The sequence below is a fragment of the Capra hircus genome, unplaced genomic scaffold (genome assembly GCF_001704415.2).
Source record: "Capra hircus breed San Clemente unplaced genomic scaffold, ASM170441v1, whole genome shotgun sequence".
Taxonomy (NCBI): domain Eukaryota; kingdom Metazoa; phylum Chordata; class Mammalia; order Artiodactyla; family Bovidae; genus Capra; species Capra hircus.
This window is the reverse complement of record NW_017190846.1, coordinates 10,696-21,817: the sequence shown is the minus strand read 5'-3', so window position 1 is coordinate 21,817 and position 11,122 is coordinate 10,696. Positions and strand designations below refer to the sequence as shown.

General features: G+C 49.3%; 1 pseudogene; it reads right to left on the bottom strand.

The window, feature by feature from the left end:
- Window positions 1-2,001: 2,001 nt before the first annotated feature.
- LOC108634860 lies at window positions 2,002-9,974 on the bottom strand (annotated as a pseudogene).
- Window positions 9,975-11,122: the final 1,148 nt, after the last annotated feature.

The window sequence follows — 11,122 nt, the reverse complement described above, 5'->3', positions numbered from 1 at the left end:
AGCACCAAGAGTGTTTGAACCACCCATGCTTCACTGATTTACCAAATGCCAAGACTCCTTTTAGTTGCTCTCATTGCGGCCACGTAGGTCTTCATACAATCAACTATACCTGCTTGCCCACACAGCTGAACTGCCAATGAAGCTTCCTTGTTTGGGCCCAAAGACATCTAAACAGTCTGGGAAGGGAGGGTCCATCTGAGTGTCACCTGGGGCAGATCCGCTATGACAAAATCAGAGAATCTGCTCCAGCAAGACTGCCAGAATCCTCCCTCAGGTGCAGCCTGCTCCTTTGCCCGTCTAGAACCCACAGCCAGGGACATGACCCCAGAGGAAAGAAGGAATTCACGTCAGGACTTTCAGCACGAGCCATGGGTTGGTTATCTTTGGCAGGACTGCTATTGCCTGCCCCTGACCCTGAAAACCAGCAGGGTTCAAATTGACCCAGGGGCTTCCCTGTCTCCCACTCTCCAGAGGTCGCTTGGGACATGTAGTAAGCCCACCATTCTTGCTTCTTCCTCTTCCTCCCTCATAGGCACATCCTGGCAGAGTGCCACATATGGACACCCACCCCTGCACTTTCTTTGCCTACCTGCACTGCCAGGGAGGCTGGAAGTGCCTGGAGGCATGCCACATTCACACGCTGTCTCTCCAAGGATGCCTGTGGTTTTTCACGGACAGCCTACCTTAGCTCATCTTGTGTTGTGCGTCACATAATGTGAGTGTGTGCCACCCTCATGGAAAGAGTGTGCTGGCTGATGGGCTGAACCCTGGGCAGCACAGGCCCAGGATGTTCCTGGTGCTCCTCCCATGTGTGGAACAAGACTCCAGTGCAGCAGACAATCTGTGCCTCATTCTCCTTTGGGTCTGCCCTTCTCTGCAGGACCTTAGCCTCCTCACCACCCCAGTCCTGCCGTACACGTCCACATTTCCACAGAACGGTCCATGTGCCAACAGACTGAGAGGCTCTACAGCCAGTGGTTTCAAAGACCCATCTGATTTGTCCTGGGTGAATCCTCAGAGCATCCCCTCTTCCCGGTCCAAACAAACACAATAGCAAGGTAGAAATGGTGAGCGTGTTTTTGTATTTGCTCTTCATCTCAGTGTTTGCCTAGTTGGACACACACACACAACACACACACACACACACAAACACGTCCGACACAAGCACATGCATGTATACACACACATGCTCAGCATGGGGACACAAACCCAAACAGGAAACAAAGGTGTTTCAGGAGCCTGTGTTCCCTGTTTGTGTTTGTGCCCCCATGCTGAGCATGTTTGTATACACGCATGTGTTTGTGTCGTTGTGTGTGTGTGTGTGTGTGTGTGCGTGTGTCTGGCCCAAAGAAAGGTGATATGAAGGCGACAGGAGAGCAGGTCCTGAGCAACCATAAGAGGAAGCACGAGGCGTCCCAGTCTAAGGTGGTGGTCGCTGCAATGGAGATGGAGTCAGTAGGCACCATGTCCTGTCCTTGTGGCTTTCCTGTTACCTCTCCCGAGCTCTTCCATATTTTCCCAAGGTAGCCTGAAGCCACTTCCAATGCAGCATGTGTGGTGGTGCTGAGCCACCGAGTGGTGGATGTGGACATTCACAGAAGATCCCAAAGTCAGCACACAGGTGCACTGGGACCCCAGAGAGGACGCCCTTGCAAATAGGCCTTCCCAGGGTAAGGGGAGGAGAGTAAGGCCCAGGCAATCTCAAACTCAGTGAGCAACAGGAGGCCAGGGGATGGCAGGACCCATGGAAGGATGATTCTGACAAAGAAACTTAATTCACCCTGCCTCTAGTAGTATCACCTAGGACTCTCACTCTGCAACCACAACTGATTTGAGGGGACTTGCTTCACTCACGGACACACTGAATCCCCAAGCCCCCAGTCTCAGCAGGCCACTTGCTACATGCATGGCCCAAATTCAGACTCTGCAGCCAGCTTGCATGAGACTGAGCATCCCCATTTGGGAAAGGACAGTGTCCCAGGCTGTCCCTTCATGGCCCACCTCCAGACCCTTCACCACATGTGTTTCTGTCATGGAAGAATCTTCTCTCCTGGGGTAGTCCTTCAGGGGATCATCCCACTCGTCTTTGCTGATAATCTGCTGGCAACACTTTGCTGCTGAGCAAGCTCAGCCCTGGGCTGACCAGGATCCGAACCCTCACACGAGCAGCCAAGAACTCCAACAACGATCATCAACTGTATGCAGGACCAAAACAATACCACCTCAGCAATCCTGTTGATTCTGGGCAGTTGCGGCCTGACAACCAGTTGAGAAAGTTAAGGCTCCTGGTGTCCAGCCTGCAGCTGGTGCTCCCTGTTCAAAGTCCCAGAACCAATGGACTGGAGTGGAACGATGTCCCCTATACCCTGCAGGAAGAGAGGGGAGATGGGTGTGGATCCCATAGGTGGATCATCCACCCCCCTGCACACCCACAATCATCATTCCAGGATTCACGTTTTACCAGTGATGTCAAGGTAATACTCCTTAATGATCACTTTTCTGGGAATAGGGGTGGTCAAAAGGAAAAGATCAGCTTGCTGCATGACCGTGGATGGCTCGCACCTGTACCTGCTAGGATAGGGAGGAGGGAAAAGGTGCAAGCTTCTAGGTCCTCAGCTTGCCTCCCAGGCAGGCATTAACAGCTTCCACAAAGCCTCTCCAAACTCTCACAGTACAGGAACATGGATAACATGATCCTCCCAACACCCCACCAAGTCCCATACCCACCTGCCCTCAGTCTCCCACTGACATTCAAGTCGATCATGTAGCTGAGAAAGTCTTTATCTTGGTCGCTGATCATGACAGAAACTTGAGGGTGGTTCATAATCTGCTTGAGGTCAAGGAGCCATTTATGCCACATGCTGGGCCAAGAAGAGCCAGGAGCATCAGCCCTAGTCTGGGGTGGAAGAAGGACACGGGAACAGGCATCTTCAAGGATGCTGGGCACTTCTGCTTACCCAGCCACTACTGATGAGCTCAGGCCCTGCCATACCATCAGACAAGCTCATGGCTCTGTGTTCCTGGTGGTGTTCTGCATCTGAGGTGGTCTCCATTCCCAAGCAGGGGCTGTTTCTGATAGCTATTATTTCCAGACCTGTGTATGCTGGGTAGTGGCATGTCACTGCTTACATGGTAGGACTTACAGTCATTGTAACAACCCATGTCTGAAAGCAAAGGGTTGGTGTTGGCTAGTGTATGTCTACATATGTTGTGTGGGTTTGTGTATGTGTGTGTGTGTGTGTGTGTGTGTGTGATTCCCATATCTCAGTTATTTTTGGAATCATTCACCTTTACAACAATAACTGTCAGCTAAAGGCTGCCCTGGTGTACTGTCTCTGTCATTTCTGACTTAGAGGCTGTTCCTCCTCAGATCAGGCCTGAAGTAGACACACAAAGTCATGGCTGCGACACGTACAGGTGTGGCCCTGCCCAGACCCTACTCAGCTGTGCCTTTTGGAGCCTGCCAACTGCCCAGTACCACACTTTTCTTCAGGGTCCACCAGCACCCATCTTGCGCCCTTGCCTCCACCCTCCTCCTGCTCCTGCATCTGCACCTCCCCCGCCTCCTGAGCAGCGGACCACAGGGAGTAGCAGAAAGGAAACCACGTTGGCCCAGAAGCCAGGGATGCCCTGGATTGATGGCACTCTTCTGAAGCCAAGTCACGCTTCCTCCTCTCCATGGCTCTTGCACGTCAACCAAATGTAGGCCCTGCAGGTTTTCTCAGGCTCAGAGCTCAGATCCCCTTGCAGGGTCGCCAGTGCCTGCATCACATCTAGTGCCGGAAGCGCACTCGGGCCTCCAGGCCTTTCCTGGCATTGCTCCTCCACCGTCTTCTTCCTGCAGCTCCAGGGAGGCCCCCTGTTGCTGTTACTCACCTGACACAACCTCCACATCCTCAATGATGTCCTCTGCAAGCAGCTGGAAACCCCATCTGATCCCTGCCACGACTCCATCCACCTGGTCCTCACCGTCCTCTCCTGCCTCCACTCTGAAGAGGGTGGCATCTTCGCCTGGTGTGACCACTGGTGGCTGCAACGTCCCAGCCATGCACACCATCACCAGGACAGGCCACGGGGCCCCATCCCCCTGAGCACCCAGGCTCACAACTAAGGTCTGGGGTCCCAGGACGCTCCCGCATTCCTCTGTCCGCCTCTCACGCTCCTTTTGACTCTGGCGATGACGCCCACCCTGGGTCAGATGCTACCGGGACAGGACATAATAGCATCACAGCAAGTGGTGAGCAATGGCAGCCCAGAGTGCAGTAATCCTGTGGGGCCCACTAGCGTTTTTGCTGTGGGTAGTGTGGGGCATGGTTCAGAGGCTATGGTTCGTGGGGGGGGGGGCGTGGCCAAAACTATAGAAACGGATTGTGGCAGCCCAGGACAGGGTGAATGGGCTCTGGGACATCAGCCATACAGGCGGGGCTCTAGGCTGTGAGCCACGCACAGGCAGCTGACCCAAATCTAGATCAATGGCCTAGAGGGTGGTGGACAGCACACGATGGACACGCCCCTAGACCGGAAGGCATCTTCTGTGGTTCCTGGGATCTGCTCCACTGCGTGGCCAGACTCTGCTCCAGAGAGCTAGCAGGTTTTGCATCTGCTGCTACCGTCAGGCGCTGTCATTGGTCTGGTTCTGGAAATTCCAACCACGGATTCCTGATCCACAATCCAAACAGCACACTCCTGTGTCCCACAGGACCTTCAATAACTGGGAGCTCTCCCTGAGTATCCAAAGGATACACAGGGGTGCCAAGTGGCTGGATACTTTTCTCCATGGGACAGACAGACTGTTGCTGGCCAAATGCTAGGGGAGTAGGGAAAACCCCACCGTTTGCCACGTTGATCTCCATTGTTCAGGGACACCAGGACCTTAGGGTATAGAGCTCTCTGTCTCTGTCTCCTCTGGCATAGCACTGTTTGGAGCAATCCTTCCTTGTGTGTACCAGGGCGGGTGTCTGTGTGTCTCCATCTCTTTAAGTGGTGCTCTTGCCGTTTGCCACTGTATGGACACCAGCGCATATAGGAGAAGCTTATCCTTGGAGTGAAGGCAAGCCCTTCTCCTCCTGAGTTGCGCCAACGGGAGATCAGATATTTTTTAGTCCACAGGTTTGGAGAGTCCTTTCTCAATCTTGAAAGCCAACAGTGGGCAGTCACTGCTGAACCGCAGAAGGGGTCGGGTAACCCTCCCTCCCTCACTGGACAGACATGAACCTGCACAGGCCTGAGGTGGCTTGGCCACACTTTTCACAGAGAGAGACATGGGGCATGCTCTGCTGGCATGAGGAAGCTCCCTGAACCTTGTTCAAATTCCTGCCAGTGAGTCGCTAAGGACAATTCCCTGTTATGTTCCGTGACTCACTGGTACGGGAGACATGTACACCTGCTATTTACCCTATTGAAGCCCTTTCAAGTGGTTTTGCTCTCCATCTGAGAACATGTACCCGCCTGCCCAGTTACCCCATCCTATGGGGCTGGGAGCAGCAACAGGAGCAATCTAAGCCATCCATCCTATAGTCCTGCCCCCCTATATATGCTTTCTGCAAAGAGTACAAAGAGTGATGTTTCAGACTGGAAGACTATGCAGGTAGCAAGTGCCTATGCTGCCGTGCTTGTCCATTTCTGAAACCTCACATAAATGGCAAGTGTTGCTCCTGCTCATGGTACGGTCAGGCAAAGAATGCCCAGTGTTCAAGAAGGACGGAAAGGCCTTTGTAGCTGCATGTCCAAAGGGCTGTGGGGTCACCCACTGTGGCTTCTGTGTCTGGGATTGCAGCCTGTTCTGTGTCTTGGATCCTCTGCACTCTCAATGGTGGCCCCCACTCAATTTCTTCCTGCCTCTCCTTTCTGCCAGGCTTCCTGGGTGCACCACTGTGATTCCACTTAGAAACTGCTCACTCAGTGAGATGACAGGCATTGGTACCCTGGCTCCATTGCTTCTCATGGCCTGAGTATGTACCTTTCCCTAAGGTTTTCATGTTTTCGCTATCCAACTTCCATCACCTGGTTAGGTCAGTTCCAACACTTCATATTCACAAGTGTACTGTCAGGCAATTTTGTGCGCACATATGCACACACATGCGTGTGTACACACTAATATTCCTGACAGGAAACTTGCAGATATGCAGAAGTACAAGCTTTCTTCTCCAGAAACATGAGTTTTGGTAACTTCCCAAGTTTCTTTGTCCTGGTCATTTTCTTTCACATGCTCATCGATCATGTCAGGTTGCACTTCTAACTGTGATTTCTCCTCAAAGGCTACAAAATTTTGGCATTTGCTCCTGACAGGGACCGATCTGCAGAGAACGGGGCAGGTTGGAAACGCTCACCCTGGACAGCTGAGTGACATGCACCTGCATTGTGCATTCTCCCATCACCTTGGACAGCTTCCCAGTACCAGTCAGGCTATTCTGATCCATTGTCTGTGCAATCCTTCAGGGGACCAGAAAACAAGGACGTCTGGGCTCAGCTGACTTGGACAACTGTCTTCTTGGTGTGCACCTATCTAGGTCATTCCTGGTCAAATTCGTGTCCCTTTTGCTAGCCTTCCACCCCTTAGGGCCCACAACATTCTGAGTGAGGCCCCCTGTTCTTTCTATCTGTGTAGCTTTCGATGTGCACCTGTCTACCTGTGCTTACAAGTGCTATCTCCCTTTAGCAGGAAAAGTCCAAAGAGATGCCAGAGCCCCCAAGGGCCCCCAGGGACTGTGATGGGCCTGTGTGTGACCCAGTGCTGTGAGGATTCGTGTTTATGTGTGGCAAAACCAATACAATATTGTAAAGTAAAATAAATAAAAAGCATAAATATTAAAAAAAAAAAAAACAAATTCTTCCCTTAGATGAAGATTTTTTACAACCCAGTGTGTGTCCATTGGCTAGACATGGTCCTTTGGAATTTTGCTTATGGGTTTGGACCCTAAACTTCAAAATGATTGCAGAAGGTAGAAAGACATTTAGACGTTGTTATACGAAAGCAAGAAGAAAGGCACTACTGCCAAAAAGATGACTAAGAGGGAACAATAATAGTCTTCTATCATTGGAAAAATATATTGGTCCCAGTGAGCGTATTTATATAATATAAGAAGCATTCTTGGGAAGGAAAATTCAGACTCTCAGGAACATTTTCTACATGTCAGGACTTGTGAAATAGTGGTCCAAAAATAGAGGCAGAAACTGTCTTCACTGAAACAGGGAAAGTCAACTGAAAATTGAACATGATAAAAACTCCAGCTTGGCATCTCCAATCTACTTCTTAAAGGTGAATTTGCCAAGATTTAGACTGAAGAAAGATTTTGAACTGTAGCCCAAGAACGAACAAGCTATTGCTGCATGGAAAACATAGATATGTCTCATTAAGTATAATGTTAAGTAATGTAAGCTAGACACAGAGATGCATACTGTATGATTCTGTTCATCCAAAGGTCCAAAAGAGACAAAACTAATCTATGTGTTGAAAGTTAGATATCCTAGTTATCTTTGGAGTGCAGTGATTGGGAGAGATACAAGAGAGTTATCAGGGTTGCCAGTGATGTTCTGTTTCTTGATTTGGATGCTAATTACGTGGATGTGTTTAGTTTCTGAGTATCCATTGAACTGTACACTCATGATTTATGTATTTTTCTATATGTGTATTTCAATAAAAAGTTATAAAGCTTTAAAAATAAATAAATACATAACAATGTAGTGAGGAAGGTGCACATAGATAAAGGGCCACTTCTGATACAAGGCGTGCAACCTGAGGCCATAAAGATAAGCTGGCATTTCCACACGTAGTCCCTTCTGTTTATGATGCTGATTGGTGGATGTGTAAATTCACAGAAGATCCCAAGGTCAGCACACAGGTGCACTGGGACACTGGACAGGACGCCCTTCAATGATAGGCTTTCCCAGGGTAAGGGGCGGGAGAGCAAGGCACAGGCATTCTTAAACTCAACGAATAACAGAAGGCTGGGGAATGGCTTGACACATGGAAAGAAGATTCTGACAAAGATACTTAATTCATCCTGTTTCTAGTAGTATCACCTAGGACTATTGCACTGAGGGAGACTTGCTTCACACGGACACACTGAGTTCCAAAGCCCCCAGTCTCAGCAGGTCATGTGCTACATGCAGGACCCAAAGTCTGGCTGTGCAGCCGGCTTGCATGAGCCTGAGCATCCCCATTTGGAAAAGGACAGTGTCCTGGCCACGACACGGCTGTCCCTTCAGGGCCCACCTCCAGACACCCTCCCCACATGTGTCTCTGTCAGTTACTGCTCATGGCAGAACCTTCCTTCCTCGGGTAATACGTCACAGGATTGTCCCACATGTCTTGACTGATGATCTGCTGGCAACACAAGCAAGGTCAACCCAGGGCTGACCAGGCCCAAACACTCTCATGAGCATCCAAGAACTCCAACATCAGTCATCAACTGTATGCAAGCCCAAAGCAACCCCACCTCAGCAATCCTGTTCGATTCTGGGCAGTTGTGGCCTGACAACCCGTTGAGAAATTTAAGACTCCTGATATACAGCCTGCAGCTGGGTGCTCCTCATTCAAAGTCCAAGAACCAGTGGAGTGGAGTGGAATAACGTGCCGTATACCCTGTAGAAAGACAGGGAATACAGGGGTGGATTCCGCAGGTGGATCATCCATCCACTTACACACCTACACCTCCATGAAGCCATGTCTTACCAGTGATGTCAAGGTAATACTCCTTAATGATCACCATGTTCCAGAAGTAGGAGTTTTCCCCAAAGGAAAAGATCACCTTGCCATTGGACCTTGGATGGCTCCGCCCCTGCACCTTCTAGGACAGGGATGAGGGTAAAGGTGCAAGCTTCTAGGTGCCTCAGCTTGCCTCCCAGGCAGGCATTAACAGTTTCCACAAAACATCTGCACATTCTTACATCACATGAACATAGATAACATGATTGCCCCAACTCCCCACCAAGTCCCATCCCCACATGCCCTCATTCTCGCACACTGACCTTCAAGTCGATCTTGTAGTTAAGAAAGTCTTTATCTTGGTTGCTGATCATGACAGAAACTTGAGGGTGGTTCATAATCTGCTTGAGGTCAAGGAGCCATGCAGGCCACATGCTGGGCCAGAAGAGCCAACAGCAACAGCCCTAGTCTTGAGTGGAAGAAGCACACTGGAATAGGAATTTCCAAGGATGCTTGGTACTTCCACTTGCCCAGCCACCACTCATGACCTCAGGCCCTGCCATACCATCAGACACACTCGTGGCTCTGGGTTCCTTGTGGTGTTCTGCATCTGAGGTGGTCTGCATCCCCCAAGCAGGGGTTGTTTCTGACCGCTACTCTCCTCCTCCTGACTTGTGTGTGCTGGGTAGTGTAATGTCACTGGCTTATCATGTCACCATTTGCAGTCCCTGTGGCACACTGCATCTTCAAGCAAGGGGGTGGTGCGCATGTGTATATGTGCAAGTATATGTGTGTGTCTGTGTCTTCAGCAAGAAAGCCCTAGGTCTCTGACCTGCTCCCTGTCTTCACAGCAGATGGCAGGCATGTGTCTGAATTTGTCTGGCACTCAGAGCAGATGAGAAGAGCAGCCCCTTCCAGTTCCTCTTTGCTGGTGGACCACCTCGTGCCTTGGCATTGCACTAGTGAGAGCAACTACAGGGGCTCTGACTGACAGGCATGGGTCTTGGACTCCCGCTCTCTCAGCTGTTTCCTGGGATCATCCACATTTACAACAATAACTGTCTCTGGTGGCTGCTCTGGTGTACTGCCTCTCGTCATTCCTGACCTAGAGGCCTCAGGTGCTGATCCTCCCAGATGCAGGCCTGAGGGAGACACCCAAAGTCATGGCTGTGACAATCACAGCTGTGGCCCTAAGGGACTCTTCTCAGCTGTGCCTTTGGAGCCTGCCTCTGCCTCGGACCACACTTCATTCAGGGGTCTCCCACACCTCCCCTGCTCCCTTGCGCTGTAGCCTCACCTGTTTTAGCAGGATCTTCAGCACAATCATCTTGAAGGTGCCTTTCCCATTCTTTAATTTGGCTATAAAGCTCACAACTTTTAACAGCACACTAACACAATTTTTCTAATGTGCACTGTGAAGAGTTTGATGAGCTCTTGTTGAGTTTCTTGGTTTCAGTTAGAAAGCCCTGCATTACTCTTAGGGCTCTAGAAGCTTCTGAAACAAAGGAAAGACTACAAGTATTCCAGATTAATTGGATGATGATATAGATTTCTAAATACTTAACAGATTCTGCTTCCCCGCCACCCTAAAATTTTACCCCTAACTCCTGAAGATCTTCATGATTTTATTGCGGGAATCTGGTAGAACTGAGATTTCTCAGTGCTTTGTAATTTCATCAGTAAGCTTTTCTGAGGTGAAAAACACATTGGAGTCAGTTTTTAAGTTAGTCCTAGACATAGCAATCAGGGAAAAAGGAAATAAAAGAATACAGATTGGAAGAAAAAAAAAATAGTGTTAGAAGATGACATGACCCTCTACACAGCGAACAATAAGGATGTCAGCAGAAAATTACTTGAGCTAATCAATGAATAGAGTATAGCTGCAGGATACAAAATGAATACTCAGGAATCCCTTTTATTCTGATACACTAGCAATGAAAAGCAAGAAAGAGAACTTAAGGAAAGTATCTCATTCACCATCCAGGGAAGAGAATCAAATATTTAGGAATGTGTTCACTTAAAGAAAGCAAGGACCTGGTACAGAAAACCATAAAACCATGGTGAAAGAAATCAAAGATCACACAAATAGATGAAGAAGTGTACCATGTTCTTGGATCAGAAGAATCAATATAGTGACCATGAGTGTGCACCTCGAGGCAATCTATCACTATGTTCGTTCACATTGATATTCTCATATTCAACTGTGAAATCCCTATCAAAACACCAACCGGTGTTTTTCACTGACCTTGAACAAATAATTTCACAATTTTTGTGGAAACATAAAACACCTCCAATGAGGAAATCACTCTTGAGAAACAATGGAAACGGAGGAATCAGACTTCCTGACTTCAGACTATACCACAAAGCTAATCATCAAGATTATAAGGTCCTGAGCCAAAGACAGATATACAGATCCATGGAACAAAATAGGGAGTCCAGGGACGAAGACGCACACCCACGGCCTCCATTGTCTTT